Genomic DNA, 14916 nt, shown 5'->3' on the forward strand with positions numbered 1-14916 from the left:
CTTGAGCACAACAATCTAGGCTGACACTCCCAGTGCAGTACTGAGGGAGTGCTGCACTGTCGGAGGTGCCGTCTTTCAGATGAGACGTTAAACCGAGGCCCCGTCTGCTCTCATGGGTGGACGTAAAAGACCCCATGGCACTATGTCAAAGAAGAGCAGGGGGAGTTATCCCCGGTGTCCTGGGGCCAATATTTACCCCTCAATCAGCATCACTAAAAACAGATTATCTGGTCGTTATCACGTTACTGTTTGTGGGAGCCTGCAGTGCGCAAATTGGCTGCCGCATTTCCTACATTACAACGGCGACTACACTTCAAAACAGTACTTCATTGGCTGTAAAGCACTTTGGGAGATCCAGTGGTCATGAAAGGCGCTACAGAAATGCAAGTCTTGCTTTCTTTACTTTTACCTCTCTTTCCTCCTTTAAGACGCTCCTTAAAATCTGCCTCTTTCTGTCTTAATATCTGGCTATGTGGCTCGGTGTCAAATTTTGTCTGATAATCGCTCCTATGAAGCGCCTTACATAGAAACATAGAAGATAGGAGCAGGAATAGGCCATTCGGCCCCTCGAGCCTGCTCCGCCATTTAATCAGATCATGGCTGATCATCCAAATTCAGTACCCTGTCCCTGCCTTCTCCCCATATCCCTTGATCCCTTTAGCCTTAAGAAATATATCTAACTCCTTCTTGAATATGTTTAATGAATTGGCCTCAACTGCCTTGTGTGGTAGAGAATGCCACAGGTTCACCAGTCTCTGGGTGAAGAAATTCCTCCTCATCTCTGTCCTAAATGGCTTACCCCTTATCCTTAGACTGTGACCCCTGGTTCTGGACTCCCCCGCCATCAGGAACATCCTTCCTGCATCTAGTCTGTCTAGTCCTGTTAGAATTGTATAAGTTTCAATGAGATCCCCTCTCATTCTTCTAAAATCTAGCAAATATAAGCCCAATCGACCCAATCTCTCCTCATATGTCATTCCTGCCATCCCAGGTATCAGTCTGGTGAATCTTCGCTGCACTCCCTCCATGGCAAGAACATCCTTCCTCATGATTGGTGACATGTTACTATGTTAAAGGCGCTGTATAAATACAAGTCGTTGTTGTTGTTATTGTAGTTATACTGCAGTTGGGTTCACTGTATACAATAATGGCAAAACTGCCACATTTTGTGGTGGTTTTTGCCTCACTTCAGTAGCGCACGGCTTGCCACGGCTCCATTACACTTTGGAGTGCAGATCTTTCAGATATTCAAAAAACGTAGTGGCCCCCATTTAACACGTAACTAGGGCACAACGTAGAATTGTGTAAGCACAGGAACGCTAAGCAATTGCTGAATGTGGATAAACAGACACAAATTCACATCATTCAAGCAAAATTAAAATTTGGCTTAAACAGGATTGACTTCCTCGGTTCCCAGTTAGTTTCTCCTGCCAGGAATCAAGCCTCATTTGCTTAATTGTGTGATTGAAGAAAACCCAATCTATTTGGTTTCATCTAAATATGCCTTAGTGTCAGACATGGAATGGTGATTTAGCACTGCCATTTCTCACATGGGGCTAGTTAGGTTCAGTTCTCACATGGGGATAGTGGGAAATGTTTATTTTCATGGTTATTGTCGCATAATTACTTTTCAGAATAACAAGAGTGACTCCTTTATGCCCCTTTAGGAGGATAATTATGATAATCATTTGCATCTTTGCGCATTTTTCTTGAAATTCAATCTAATGTTAATCGGGGGAAACTATAACCTTTAACCCACCACTGTGGTAATGCACATGATCGATAAGTGGTCCTCAGGAATGCAAGCGACGCCTAAAAAGAAAACTGTTACACGGCCTTGAATGGCTTGCACCGTAACGCCCAGTAAAAATCTCTTTAAAAATGTCACTGATGCTTAGTACAGGCTGCTCCATAAAAGGGAATTGTTACGTAAACACCCCTAACAAGTCACAATCCAGCTAATGAGGAATAAATTACTGATTACTGGTGAGTGACAGGATGTAGTTATTCTTCCACAAAAGCTGAATTATTAACATTTAAATTTAAATTAGATCCCGAATTTTAATTAATAAAGCAAGTCCACTAATTAGCTCTGCAACTGCATTTAAAAATGTAATTAAAACTTCAGGAGATGTATTGCTTTCAGTCGGGTGTTAGTTTTCGCTCACTGTGATAAAGCAAGCGAATACTCTGTAGATTCCACGGATAGAAATGGTTCGACCTTTCTATTTCACAGTAATTTTACACTTGCTGTTTCACTAAAACAAACTATGAACTGTAATTACTGCCCAAGAGAGCTTCATACAATAAAATGACGCTGTTGAGAAGCAGACCATACGGAAGAGTAGCATGAAAGATAAGGATGGACATTTTTTAATTCATTTTTTATTATTCTTTCTTGGGATGTGGGCATCGCTGGCATGGCCAGCATTTATCACCCATCCCTAATTGCCCTTGAGAAGGTGGTGGTGAGCCACCTTCTTGAACCGCTGCAGTCCGTGTGGTGAAGGTGCTCCCACAGTGCTGTTAGGGAGGGTGTTCCAGGATTTTGACCCAGCAGCGATGAAAGAACACCAATATATTTCCAAGTCAGGATGGTTGCGTGACTTGGAGGTGGTGGTGTTCCCATGCGCCTGCTGCCCTTGTCCTTCCAGGTGGTAGAAACATAGAAACATAGAAGATATGAGCAGGACGAGGCCATTCGGCCCCTTGAGCCTGCTCCGCCATTCAATGCGATCATGGCTGATCATCCAAGTTCAGTATCCGGTCCCTGCTTTCTCCCCATACCGCTTGATCCCTTTAGCCTTAAGAAATATATCCAGCTCCTTCTTGAATATATTTAATGTATTGGCCTCTATGATAGAGAATTCCACAGGTTCACCACTCTCTGGGTGAAGAAATTCCTCCTCATTTCTGTCCTAAATGGCTTACCCCTTATCCTTAGACTGTGACCCCTGGTTCTGGACACCCCGGCCATCGGGAACATCCTCCCTGCATCTAGTCTGTCCAGTCCTGTCAGAATTTTATAAGTTTCAATGAGATCCCCTCTCATTCTTCTAAACTCCAGCGAGTAGAGGTCATGGATTTGGGAGGTGCTGTCGAAGAAGCCTTGGCGATTTACTGCAGTGCATCTTGTAGATGGTACACACTGCAGCCATGGTGGTGGAGGGAGTGAATGTTTAAGGTGGTAGAAGGTGTGCTGATCAAGCAGGCTGCTTTGTGTTGGGCTTCTCTGAGTGGCTTCAGAGGCAACGGGTCTGGTTTTATAAGTAGACCAAGTAAGGGTGGCAGATTTCTTTTTCCTAAAGGATATTAGTGAACCAGATGGGCTTTTACAACAAGCCAATAGCTTTGTGGTCACCTTATATTAGCTTTTTATTCCAGCTTTATTTAATTAACTGACTATAAATTCCCCAGTTGCCGTAGTGGGATTTGAACTTGTATCTCTGGATCATTAGTCCAGTAACATAACCACTGTGCTCCCATACCCCTATCTACCCACAGCCGCTGGAAGTCCAGACTAGAGCAGTTGGAAGTGCACAGGCTGAAGTGAAATTTTCAATTTAAGGACGAGGCCCCGAGCAGGAAGGTAGGGCTCGTAGACGGAATTTCTTGCAGGCATTACTAACGTTAAATGAACAATTTTATGGATTGGTTTAGTGACCATTTCTCAGAATTGTTCGTATCTTTTTATGTTTCATGAAATGTTCGGGCAGAATTTGCAGTCAGTATGACAGCGTACTCTCAGAGTACGGCATCATACCACCTTTAAAATTGACCGCAAGTTTGGGATGCCCACATGCCCTTGCGCGTGCGCTAAATCCCAAACTGGCAATCTGTCATGTTTCGAATAGAAAGATGATCCGCTGCGACTTTCAAATCCTCATTGCTGGCGAAAAGTTGGGCACCAACCGTGCATCAATTATACTGGAAAATTTTACAGCTGGTGCAAACAGGTGCAGGAGCCTGTTTGCACAGTGTAAGGGGAGGGTTGGGGTGTGATGAGAAAATTGTACAAATAATTAAAAACAAACACATAAAAGCACCCTGTATCAACCTACCAGGCAGCTGTAAATTCTTGTTTGAGGAATGAGATCGCAATTTAATCTTTTCTTTATTCTTGCAGCGTCTTCCAGCAAAAAACTGTACTCCAAAGTATTCCCTGTGCTTTTTAAAGCCAAGTACTGCACTTGCCAAATAAATATTCACACCGTTTAATTTACAAGTTGATTGGCATTGGGCATCGGAGATTTCTGTTTCCTGATTGGCTAATAAAAGGAGCACTGCCCCCACGTGACCCCAGGTAGGCTCACGCACAACAGCGCGCCACCGGGATCCGTGGGCCACTGCGCGGCGCACAACTCCGCAGCATTTTAGAGCACATTTTCATTTGGGGCCTCGCACCAGGTAAGTGCGGATTTCATTCGGATGCATTCCTCAGCTACGCCGCCGACCGCCATTTCAGGGCCGTTATTTTTACCTCTATTCTCCGGCCTGAGTGAGAAAGGAAAGTAATGACTGAAAGCAGTGTAAAGAGATTGTTTGAGTGATTTGATTGGTTGGTTTTATGGTACTTGCATGTATGACAGTTTTGAGAAAACAGTGGAGGCATTTTATTGGATCACTTTCGACTGCTTGCTTATTCCGCATTGGCGCCCTTTGCTACCTTTTATTCAACCACATTGAATTCTTTATTCGCTGGATATTTGATTGGTAAAAGGGACCACATTGTCGAGCCAAACCACATTTTTTTGTGTGACCTCGCCCTCCGGGGAGCTGGCACCTGCGCCACCCTTTCCCCTGACCTGGCTGCAGCCCATTCATGGCCGGTGAGTCACCACGTGCAGATCCCGCCTCTATACTGCCCTGTAAAATCCGCGCAGTGTCGGTATCCGCGCTGGTGCCTACGAGTGTCAGATCGAGTGACAGCGTCTCTTCTTCCACAATCTCGTCTTCCGTCACTGGCTGGACAGCTTGGACATCTTGGGTATCTGAAAGGAGGAAGGCCCAAGGGTGGGGTTGTGGTGAGGGGAGGGGGTGGTGGGGGGGAATGCAAAGATGTGCATAGAAACATAGAAACATAGAAGATAGGAGCAGGAGTCGGCCATTTGGCCCCTCGAGCCTGCTCTGCCATTCAATGAGATCATGGCTGATCATCCAAATTCAGTACCCTGTCCTTGCCTTCTCCCCATATCCCTTGATCCCTTTAGCCTCAAGAAATATATCCAACTCCTTCTTGAATATATTTAATGAATCGGCCTCAACTGCCTTCTGTGGTAGAGAATTCCACAGGTTCACCACTCTCTGGGTGAAGAAATTCCTCCTCATCTCTGTCCTAAATGGCCTACCCCTTATCCTTAGACTGTGACCCCTGGTTCTGGACTCCCCGACCATCGGGAACATCCTTCCTGCATCCAGTCTGTCTAGTCCTGTTAAAATTTTATAAGTTTCAATGAGATCCCCTCTCATTCTTCTAAACTCCAGCGAGTATAAGCCCAATCGACCCAATCTCTCCTCATGCATCATTCCTGCCATCCCAGGTATCAGCCTGGTGAATCTTCGCTGAACTCCCTCCATGGCAAGAACATCCTTCCTCAGATAAGGTGACCAAAACTGCACACAATACTCAAGATGTGGTCTCACCAAGGCCCTGTACAACTGCAGCAAGACATCCTTATTCCTGTGCTCTGTATTCATGCTCACACCATCAGCAGTTTGCAAGTGAGAAAAGTTTGTGGAATGTGAGGGGGAACTTGGCTGTGAGAAGGAGGATTAAGTATAAGCATACCATCGTCTTGAGTGTTTTCAACTTCACCGCTTGCCACCGCCTCAGTGATAGCCCCTCCAAGTATCTGCAGCACCATCTCCTCCATGGGGGCGAGGACATATAGCTTTGCCCAACCCCTGCCGGTTTGCTGCTGCTCTCTCCTGTTATGAGTCACCTTGTTACGCAAGAGAAAGGGAAGTGTGTCAGTGAGTGTGGTGCAACGGGTTCGGGTGATGTTCCTGTCAAGTTTGAATAGCTGACAGTGTCTGCATGGTGTGAGAGGTGGGTGTGAGGCGTGCAGCAGTGATGAGTGGGTGAGGGTAAGGTGAAGCTAGGAATGTGAGGAGTGCCTCGTGTTTGGTAGAGATTGTTGGTCGATGAGTGATGTGAGGCTAGTGGTACAGGTGGTAGGAGACGGCTTTTGAAAATGCATTCACTGACCTTGACCATTCTTCTGAGGTCATTAAACATCATTGGGCACTGGTGCCACTTCTTGGGGGCGAGACAGGTGGCAGTGACCGCCTCGGCGATCTGGTCCCACATCCTTCTCACAGTGTTGCTGGGTGGCCTCCTGGCCCCCTGTGGGTGGAGGACCTCTCTTCGAGTGTTCACCCCCTGCACAAAAAGGCCTCCAGTGCTTCATCCGAGTCCCTGGGTGCCCTTTCCCTGGCCCGTTGAGCCATTTTGGTTTGTGCTGAAGCGATTTTAACATTATTTGATCACCAGAAGACAGCTCAACTTTAAGAGGAGTGGACTGCCTTTAAGAGGAGCAGGCTTGTTGTAAGTAAAGCCATCCTCGCATGAACTTCACGAACTTCGGCACCCTACTGAGCTCACAGCTAGTCAGCAGTGCATTCAGCACTGGGCTGTGCGATGCTATTATTACAATTAGCAGGCAGCGCAAAGTTTACCTGCTGCCTCCACACCTTTTAACGGGCACGGGTAGATCGCGCATTGCGATCCCCGTGCCTGTTTTCAGGCCCAATCAAATTTCACCCCCATCGCCTTCAACCATATCTGATTTGTTTTGTTTTTTATTCACCTGCGGGTTCTGGGAAACAGCATGAAACCTAATAAAACACAAAAGACATGAGGAGAAGGGAAGAGTGGATTTATTTGGAAGCCACCCTGCTCCTGTTCTAGGAGGAAAGCAATTTACCAAACTGAGCGCAAAGCACTTTGCTTTCATTGGCCCAGAACTTGGTGTCGGGGGCTTGTCACGCGTGCAAGCCCCCGATGTGCGCTCACCCTGCGCGCCGACATCTGAAACCTGGCCCGCAGTGGATTTCCTGTCAGTGGCCAGGTTCTGATGTCGGCGCGCTGTGCTAACCTGACCCAGCGGCGTAGTTAGTGCGATGTGCCGGCTGGGATCAGGTGAGCACTGTTGAGCCAATCAGGGGAGGGGAAACTTCATTCATAAGTTTGAGAGTAAGAACTGTCAAACTCATGAGAAGTACTGCACCCCAAAACACTACTTAAACTTTAAATAAAATTAAAAAAAAATCCCAATCATTAAATTAAGTATAAATAAGTTAAAAAAAATAATTTAAACAATAATTTTTTTTTTTTGAAAAAAATAAATTTTTAATAAAAAGGGTTTAAAACTAAACTTACCTTATTGTAGATTGTTTAAAATAATAAACCTGTGGAAATTTTTTTTCTAAATTACACTAAAACACCACTTACCTGTAAAAATAAATACTTACGTGTGCTTTTTACAAGCGTAAAGGCCGGAGGCCTTTAGACATGCGCAAATCCCCCAAAACACAGGAAATCCAAGACGCACGCGCTGCCCCCTACAGCGCACGCGCTAGCCTCTTCACCTCTCGGGTGAGAGGAGAGGAAATGCCGGTTTTCAGCGCATGCGCTGTGCATGCTGAAAACTGGCATTTCCTCCGGCCAGACGCGTGAGTACCCCTTCCGTACTCATGCATTTGGGGAGGAATTACTGCCCCAATGTTTATACTGCTTCTTCTGTTAAACAGCGGACATGAAGTTAAAAATGTTTGAAGCAATAATTTGACTCTAGAATGTGTGAGGGGATAATTTGGTTGCATGCCAATCTGTCGGTAAGTATTATTCTGAACATTACCACAGGTAATTATCACATCACTGTATGTATAACATTGCCTCCAGCACAATATATTCTAATATGCTCAAAATTTATGACAGTGCAGCAGTTGAATTTTAATATTAGTGTGTAAGTGTTTTTGGTTTGCTGTTTATATTTTTGATTAAATAATTGATCATTAGAAGGACTATCTTCTGAATATTGGTCACCTGATTGAAAGTTACCTAATGACATAGTTCAGAAGAGCAAGGCAAATGTTTGCTAACATTGTGCTTACACAACATGGAAAAGCCTCCCTCATGCCAATGATTACCTACAAGAGCAGGTCAGAGGCTGGATATTCTGTGGCAACTCTCTCACCTCCTGACCACCCAAAGCCTTTCCACCATCTACAAGGCACAAGTCAGGAGTGTGATGGAATACTCTCCACTTGCCTGGATGAGTGAAGCTCCAACAACACTCAAGAAGCTTGACACCATCCATTACAAAGCAGCCTGCTTACTTGACACCCCATCCACCACCTTAAACATTCACTCCTTCCACCACCGGCGCACTGTGGCTGCAGCCTGTACCATCTACAAGATGCACTGCAGCAACTTGCCAAGGCTTCTTCGGCAGCACCTCCCAAACCCACGACCTTTATCACTTGGCAGGACAAGGGCAGCAGGCGCATGGGAGCACCATCACCTCCAAGTTCCCCACCATCCTGACCTGGAAATATATCGGCTGTTCCTTCTTCGTCACTGGGTCAAAATCCTGGAACTCCCTCCCTAACAACACTATGGGAGTATTTTCACCACACGGACTGCAGCGGTTCAAGAAGGCCGACACCTCTGGCACATGTGATTGTCCAGGACATGGGAAGCCTCCTGAGGTTTACACATGGCACAGGATGTGCATTCTGCTGGACCAAGCGGCCCTGCCATGTCTTTATTTATTCAACAAATAATTAACTTTACAGAAACTTAAGACTAAGATGTATCTAATTCAAGTTATTAATATAATATAGTATTACAGTTGCTAATTTAATATAGTATTAACAGTAACTAATTTAATGTAGTATTAACAGTTACTAATCTCCAAGCTCCTGCTTTATCCCTAACCAGCTATTTATCCACGGCCCCTAACTTGAAGAGAAAAAAAATGCTGTGAACTTTACCAACCAATCACTTACCAGTTATCCTGTGGTGTCACGCCTTGTGTTTTTTTTGGCATCGCCGCTCTGCTCCCTTTATGCTGCTGCCGCTGCCTCCACTACCGCCATTCCCGCTCAGTAGGTAGGAAAAGTGCTCAGAATACCCTTGGAGGGTAAGGCCTCCTGTTGAGAGCCCTGATGGCCCTCGTCCTCCCTCCAGGCATCATGTTTCAGTCTTTCTCGCTGCCTCCGCTCCCTCCGCCGTAGATCCTGGAGGGCGAGGTCGAATGCCAGTACAGCCCCCATTAATGTTACCAAGTGTAGCAGTTTGATTCTTTGAAGAATAAATGTAGCTACTTTTTGGTTGCCACAACACTCCTGATACAAAAGAACCTTGAAATTACTGAATGAAACTGTTGGTATACGTGAAACTGACAAGAAACCACTGAAACTGTACTAACCTTACAGCTGCCAATCATTACTGATGATCCCTTTAAAAAACCTCCCTGGAGCCAACTTCCTGCTGCTTCATGCCAGCTCTCCCTGTTGGTGTTTATTGCAGGCGCTAAGGTAGGTGGCAACAATCAATTTAGCAGATCGGGTGGTCTGTGAGCGTTGAACACTCACTGACATCATGATCGACCTGGTGTTGACGTTCCCGGCGATAACTCTTAGCAGCGACACTATGGGACGGGTGGGGTGGGTTTTGGAATGTGGAGCTGGATTCGCCTCGCCCTGGTGATACTGCTCTAGCGCCCCATTCGTGGCATTTGTTGGCGCTAACGGGAGGCGCTAAGGGGACAAATTTTTGCCCCTCTATGTTTCAATCACTGTGGGAACTCTACCAGTCTCTAGAATTGGATAGTTCCCTCTTTGCTTGAGCGAAATAAACAAATTGTGCAGCTGTCCAGATATAAATCGGACTGGATACAGTAAAGGCTATGGGCCCAGTGGCTGCAGTGTGTACCATCTGCAAGATGCACTGCAGCAACTCACCAAGGCTTCTTTGGCAGCACCTCCCAAACCCGCGACCTCTACTGCCTGGAAGGACAAGGGCAGCAGGCGCATGGGAACACCACCACCTCCAAGTTCCCCTCCAAGTCACACACCATCCTGACTTGGAAATATATCGGCCGTTCCTTCATCGTCACTGGGTCAAAATTCTGGAACTCCCTCCCTAACAGCACTGTGGGAGCACCTTCACCGCATGGACTGCAGCGGTTCAAGAAGACGATTCACCACCACCTTCTCGAGGGCAATTAGGGATGGGCAATAAATGCTGGCCTTGCCGACAATGCCCACATCCCAGGAACGAATAAAAACAATATTGTGCAGCCATCAGAAGTGCAGCTTCATAGAATAGTACAGCACAGATAGAGCATCAGTGACTTCTTGATGCAGTGGTGAGTAGCTGACTGTCCAACTGTGGTAGAGGTCACCAGATGCTGCCTGGAAGGATCCAAATGTGAAAACATTCAAGGTCAGCGGTGACCTTGACTGGTACAGAAAATGCTGTTCACCTGGTGGAAGTGTGTTACAGGCCTTCAGCTAGAAACTGGGATATTTCCCCAATTAACCTTTAAGGAGAAGTACGGCTTTCTGAGTCAACGACCGTTCGAGAAGTCTAAGTTAAGACCTTTTGGTCTGGTGACTGGGTATGAGCACGTAAGGAAGAGACACGTTCTGCTGTGATGCCTGACTCTAAGAGCCCCTAATTTAGTCTCTACCTTATCATAGGAATCCCATTGGGAAATCCATGTCTCGAGTGCAAAGCAGTACCTGGAGTAATACGAGTGCAAACCAACAGCAAAGGTTCTGACTGAACTTCCTAACTACAAAGGAGATCAAAATGCAGGCGAAATAGCAACAACCTTCAGTAGCAGTGCACAAAATGGCCTCTACAATGCGGTAGCCTCCTCCGATACCTTGCTGTAACACCAACAATCACTTATGCAGTGGCATTAATTACTTGGGGCAGGAGCTAGGTGAAATGGATAAGCAAGTTAGCCTCACCCGCTTGACCCCATTTACATGAAGTGGATGGAGCCGCTGGTCGGCCCTAAAGAAGACCAGCGCGTTTTTGTGAAAATAATTTAAGCTCAGTTTCTTTTAGCAGTGGATTTGAGACCATAGCCCGTGCAATCCCATGTTAATCCACTTACCTTCGTAAGTCACTCCCAAAGCAGTCAGTAGGTCGGTGGAAAGTCCAGATCGATGTGCCTGATGGGAGAGGGGACAAACTCTCAATTCAATTACAAGCATCTTGTGGGTGCTATTTCTGTACATGTTTGAGTGGTAGTTCTTTCTGAGTGTCAGCTGTGGCTCAGTTGGTAGCACCCTCGCCTTTGAGGGGGATTGACAGGGTAGATGCTGAGAGGTTGTTTCCCCTGGCTGGAGAGTCTAGAACTAGGGGACACAGTCTCAGGCTAAGGGGTTGGCCATTTAAGATCGAAATGAGGAGGAATTTCTTCACTCAGAGGGTTGTGAATCTTAGGAATTCTCTGCCCCAGAGGGCTGTATATGCTGAGTCTTTGAGTGTATTCAAGGCTGAGATCGATAGATTTTTGGTCTCTAGGGGAATCAAGGGATATGGAGATCGGGCGGGAAAGTGGAGTTGAGGTCGATGATCAGCCATGATCTGATTGAATGGTGGAGCAGGCTTGAGGGGCCGTATGGCCTACTCCTGCTCTTACTTCTTATGTTCTTATGACAGAAGGTTGTGCATTCAAGACCCCACTCCAGAGACTTGAACACAAAAATCCTATTGTTGGGGAAGATTCAACGAGCTTTCGGGGTTGAAATTCCTTTAGGCCCATTTTCAGGCCTGCAATGGGTGCCGCACACAGGGAGCATCCCAACCGGGAGAGCTCAGGGCCAGCCCGAAATGAAACCGTGGGCCTCAATTTTACATTATTTGGGTGATTGGCCGACACCTTGCCCGTTTTTAAAAAGCTGAATGTCGGGTTACATGCATCTTCAGCAGTGGCCCGAAGGTAAGTACAAGAAGTTGGTTGGGGCTGCAATGAGGGAGCGCTGATCGATGATACTGTGGAGTCGGGGGGGAGCACTCCTGCTCCTCCCAGCAGGAATGATTCTGGATTTTTTTTTAAATTACCGTTAGTTGGCGGGGGGCAAGTGGCCACTGAAGAAACCCGAGAGGAGCAGGCCTGGGCTCCACTCCGCACATTGCTCTCCAACTTCGGCAAAGAGGCCTGAAAGAGGCGTTAGGCCCCTTATTTCCTCCACCTAACTATTGGGAAGACTGAAGTCATTGGGCTGGATTTTGATACTGGAGGCGTGTAGGAGCGGGACTACAACTTTCGGGGTTGTAGTCCCGCCTCCATCGAGTTGTGGCCAACCCACACGATTTTCACTTGATTGACCTTGTTGACCCCGCCCAGCGGGCTCAGCATGCCAATTAAGGGCCACCTGGCAATAGGTGACGTCACAGATTGACATTCCATCTGTCAAGAGCTTTTGACAGATGAAATATCAGTGTTTGAAAGCTCTTTGAAGCTGTCAAACACTGACAATCTGTACTCCAAGTTAATTCCTTCCTCTCAGGCTGATTTAGAGATCTCCCCGGAACAGAAAGCTGAATGCTGCAACTTTTGACAGCTGGCGGCCATTCTGCTTTCTGTGCCGGTGAGATGAGGGACTCCCGAGACCTGAAGGAAGGAAGGCTGTAAAGGTAAGAAAAGGTAAGTTAAAAATTCTTTAAACACTTTACACACACCAAACACACTTACCTCTGCACTCATGCACCCATCACTCACCTGAACACCGGACATCTCGAACCTTCCAAGCCCTTCAGCCCGACGGTCCGTCTCGCCTCGCCTCGTTAAATTGGCGTGGTTTGGAGCCGTCGGGAATCCCATACTTCAGGAATAAAAATAGGGATTAGGCTAAAAACTGCCTGATAACTACCTGTAAATTGGCACTAATCCCCTTCCCGCCTCGGGGAGGCGGCTCCCAGCACAGGTCGGGTATCCGCCTCCTTTGAAACTGGCATGGAGGTGGGTTGGGGGCGGGATGGGTTCGTGCCCCCCGATTTTGAGATTTTAACCCCCCACACGCCTCCAATCCCGCCTCCATGGCCCAATGAAAATCCTGCCCATTGTCTTTGGCCCCCATCTCAAGCTCTGTTCCCCAGCCACCGACTCCATCCCTCTCCCTGGCGACTGTCTGAGGCTGATCCAGACCATTCGCAGCCTTGGTGTCGTATTTGACCCCGAGGTCAGCTTCCAACCACATCTCCATGCCATCACCACTGACATTAAAAGTACACCTTCTCTCATTTATTGCAGAATACTTGCCTGTTGTTACTTTTTTTTTTAATTGAACATCTGGTCAACACAGGTCCCAACAATTGGAGACTTGTGACCTGCACTGAGAGTCAGTGGTCTGGTCTGACAAATTGATTTATAATGCCGCTCGTAACAGGTCCAAGCAGACCTCCCTTCAGGGACTTGTTGTTACCAGGTTTTCATTTCTGGGGTACAGTCTGCCCAGTCTACAGCAGAGATTGTTGCTCTGTTGACCTTCTGCGACTTTCATTCGTGTTTCAGTAGTGTTTTCTGAGAGTTCATAATTGTCGCTTAAGTTAGGTTTATATAAGGTTCTAATTGGTTGGACAACAACGACACATTCCAGCTCCTTAAAAAGCCTACACAAAATGACAAAACAAAAAAATCTTTCATTCCTTCCAACGTTTGGTCCTTGTCCTTCTTCTCCTGAAAGCCAAGGTAAATAATTATTTTAATATCTGAATCAGGACTGGAAGGGTCAGCGGGCAGTTCAAACATGGAAGCCGCCATCAATGAGCCATATCCTGTCCTCGCCTACTCGCCACGACGGTGCATATTCAAGAGACGGTCATTTGACTGCAATCAGGAGTAGGAATTCCAATTAATTTTGACCCCCACACGCGCTGGAGAGGACAGCATCAATTCTGGCTGTGGTTCTGCACAGGTGGCGTTTGTGAAGTGGCAATATGGTCGTCTTAACGTTATGGAGCAGCTTCCTAAAGCCCAGCCAAATTCTTACGGTGTCAAACTGCATTGCTATTTCCTCTCAGGCCTGCCTCTTGTTGTGTAGCTTGGGGGAGGGGTGAGTGCCAAAGATCATCATCCAGAAAACTGCCCCATAACAATAACAGAGCAACGTTTTAAAGCAATATTATTACTGAAATGATAACTAAAATGTGAGAAATAATGAAGAACTCACAGATTCTCTGCTGTGTTCCTCACCATCAGGTTGACTTTTTGCCAGGAGAGAGCATGACTCCAAACTCCTCTTTATTGTGCCCGGGGAATGCTCATTTTCCAAGAGTGACAGAGAGGGAAATAGAAAGAAAAACTTGCATTTATATAGCGCCTTTCACCACCACCTGCCATCTCAAAGCGCTTTACAGCCAATGAAGTACTTTTTAAGTGCAATCACTGTTGTAATGTGGGAAACACGGCAGCCAATTTGGGCACAGCAAGCTCCCACAAACAGCAGGAAATGGAAAGCAAGTTTGGGGACTGGGAAAGCGGGGAGGGGATGAAAGAACAAAAGGGCCTCTTGCATTGTTCCACGGAGGCTCAGCGTAAACTCGAGGAACAGCACCTCATCTTTCGATTAGGCACTTTACAGCCCTCTGGACTCAACAATTTCAGATCATAACCTCAGCCCCTATCATATATATATATACTAGCTGGAGGAGCCTGGCGTTGCCAGGGCTGTTTTGGGCCGGGCGGTTTAAATCGAGTCCCAGGCTTTCGGGCCTGTCTGTCTGTCCCTCTGTGAATGTGCTGCCGGGCAACATTTCTACCTTTTAATACCTTGAAAGATGAAAGTGAAAGTACTTATCAAACGTTTTTGGTAAATCTTATGTTATTTTTAAAAGAGATACTAACTTTTTAGAAGCTGGATTAGCAGATTTTGATCTGGAAGTAGTTG

Source organism: Somniosus microcephalus, chromosome 5, assembly GCF_052327205.1.
Source record: "Somniosus microcephalus isolate GS21.2 chromosome 5, FLI_Smic_1.0, whole genome shotgun sequence".
Classification (NCBI taxonomy): Eukaryota; Metazoa; Chordata; class Chondrichthyes; order Squaliformes; family Somniosidae; genus Somniosus; species Somniosus microcephalus.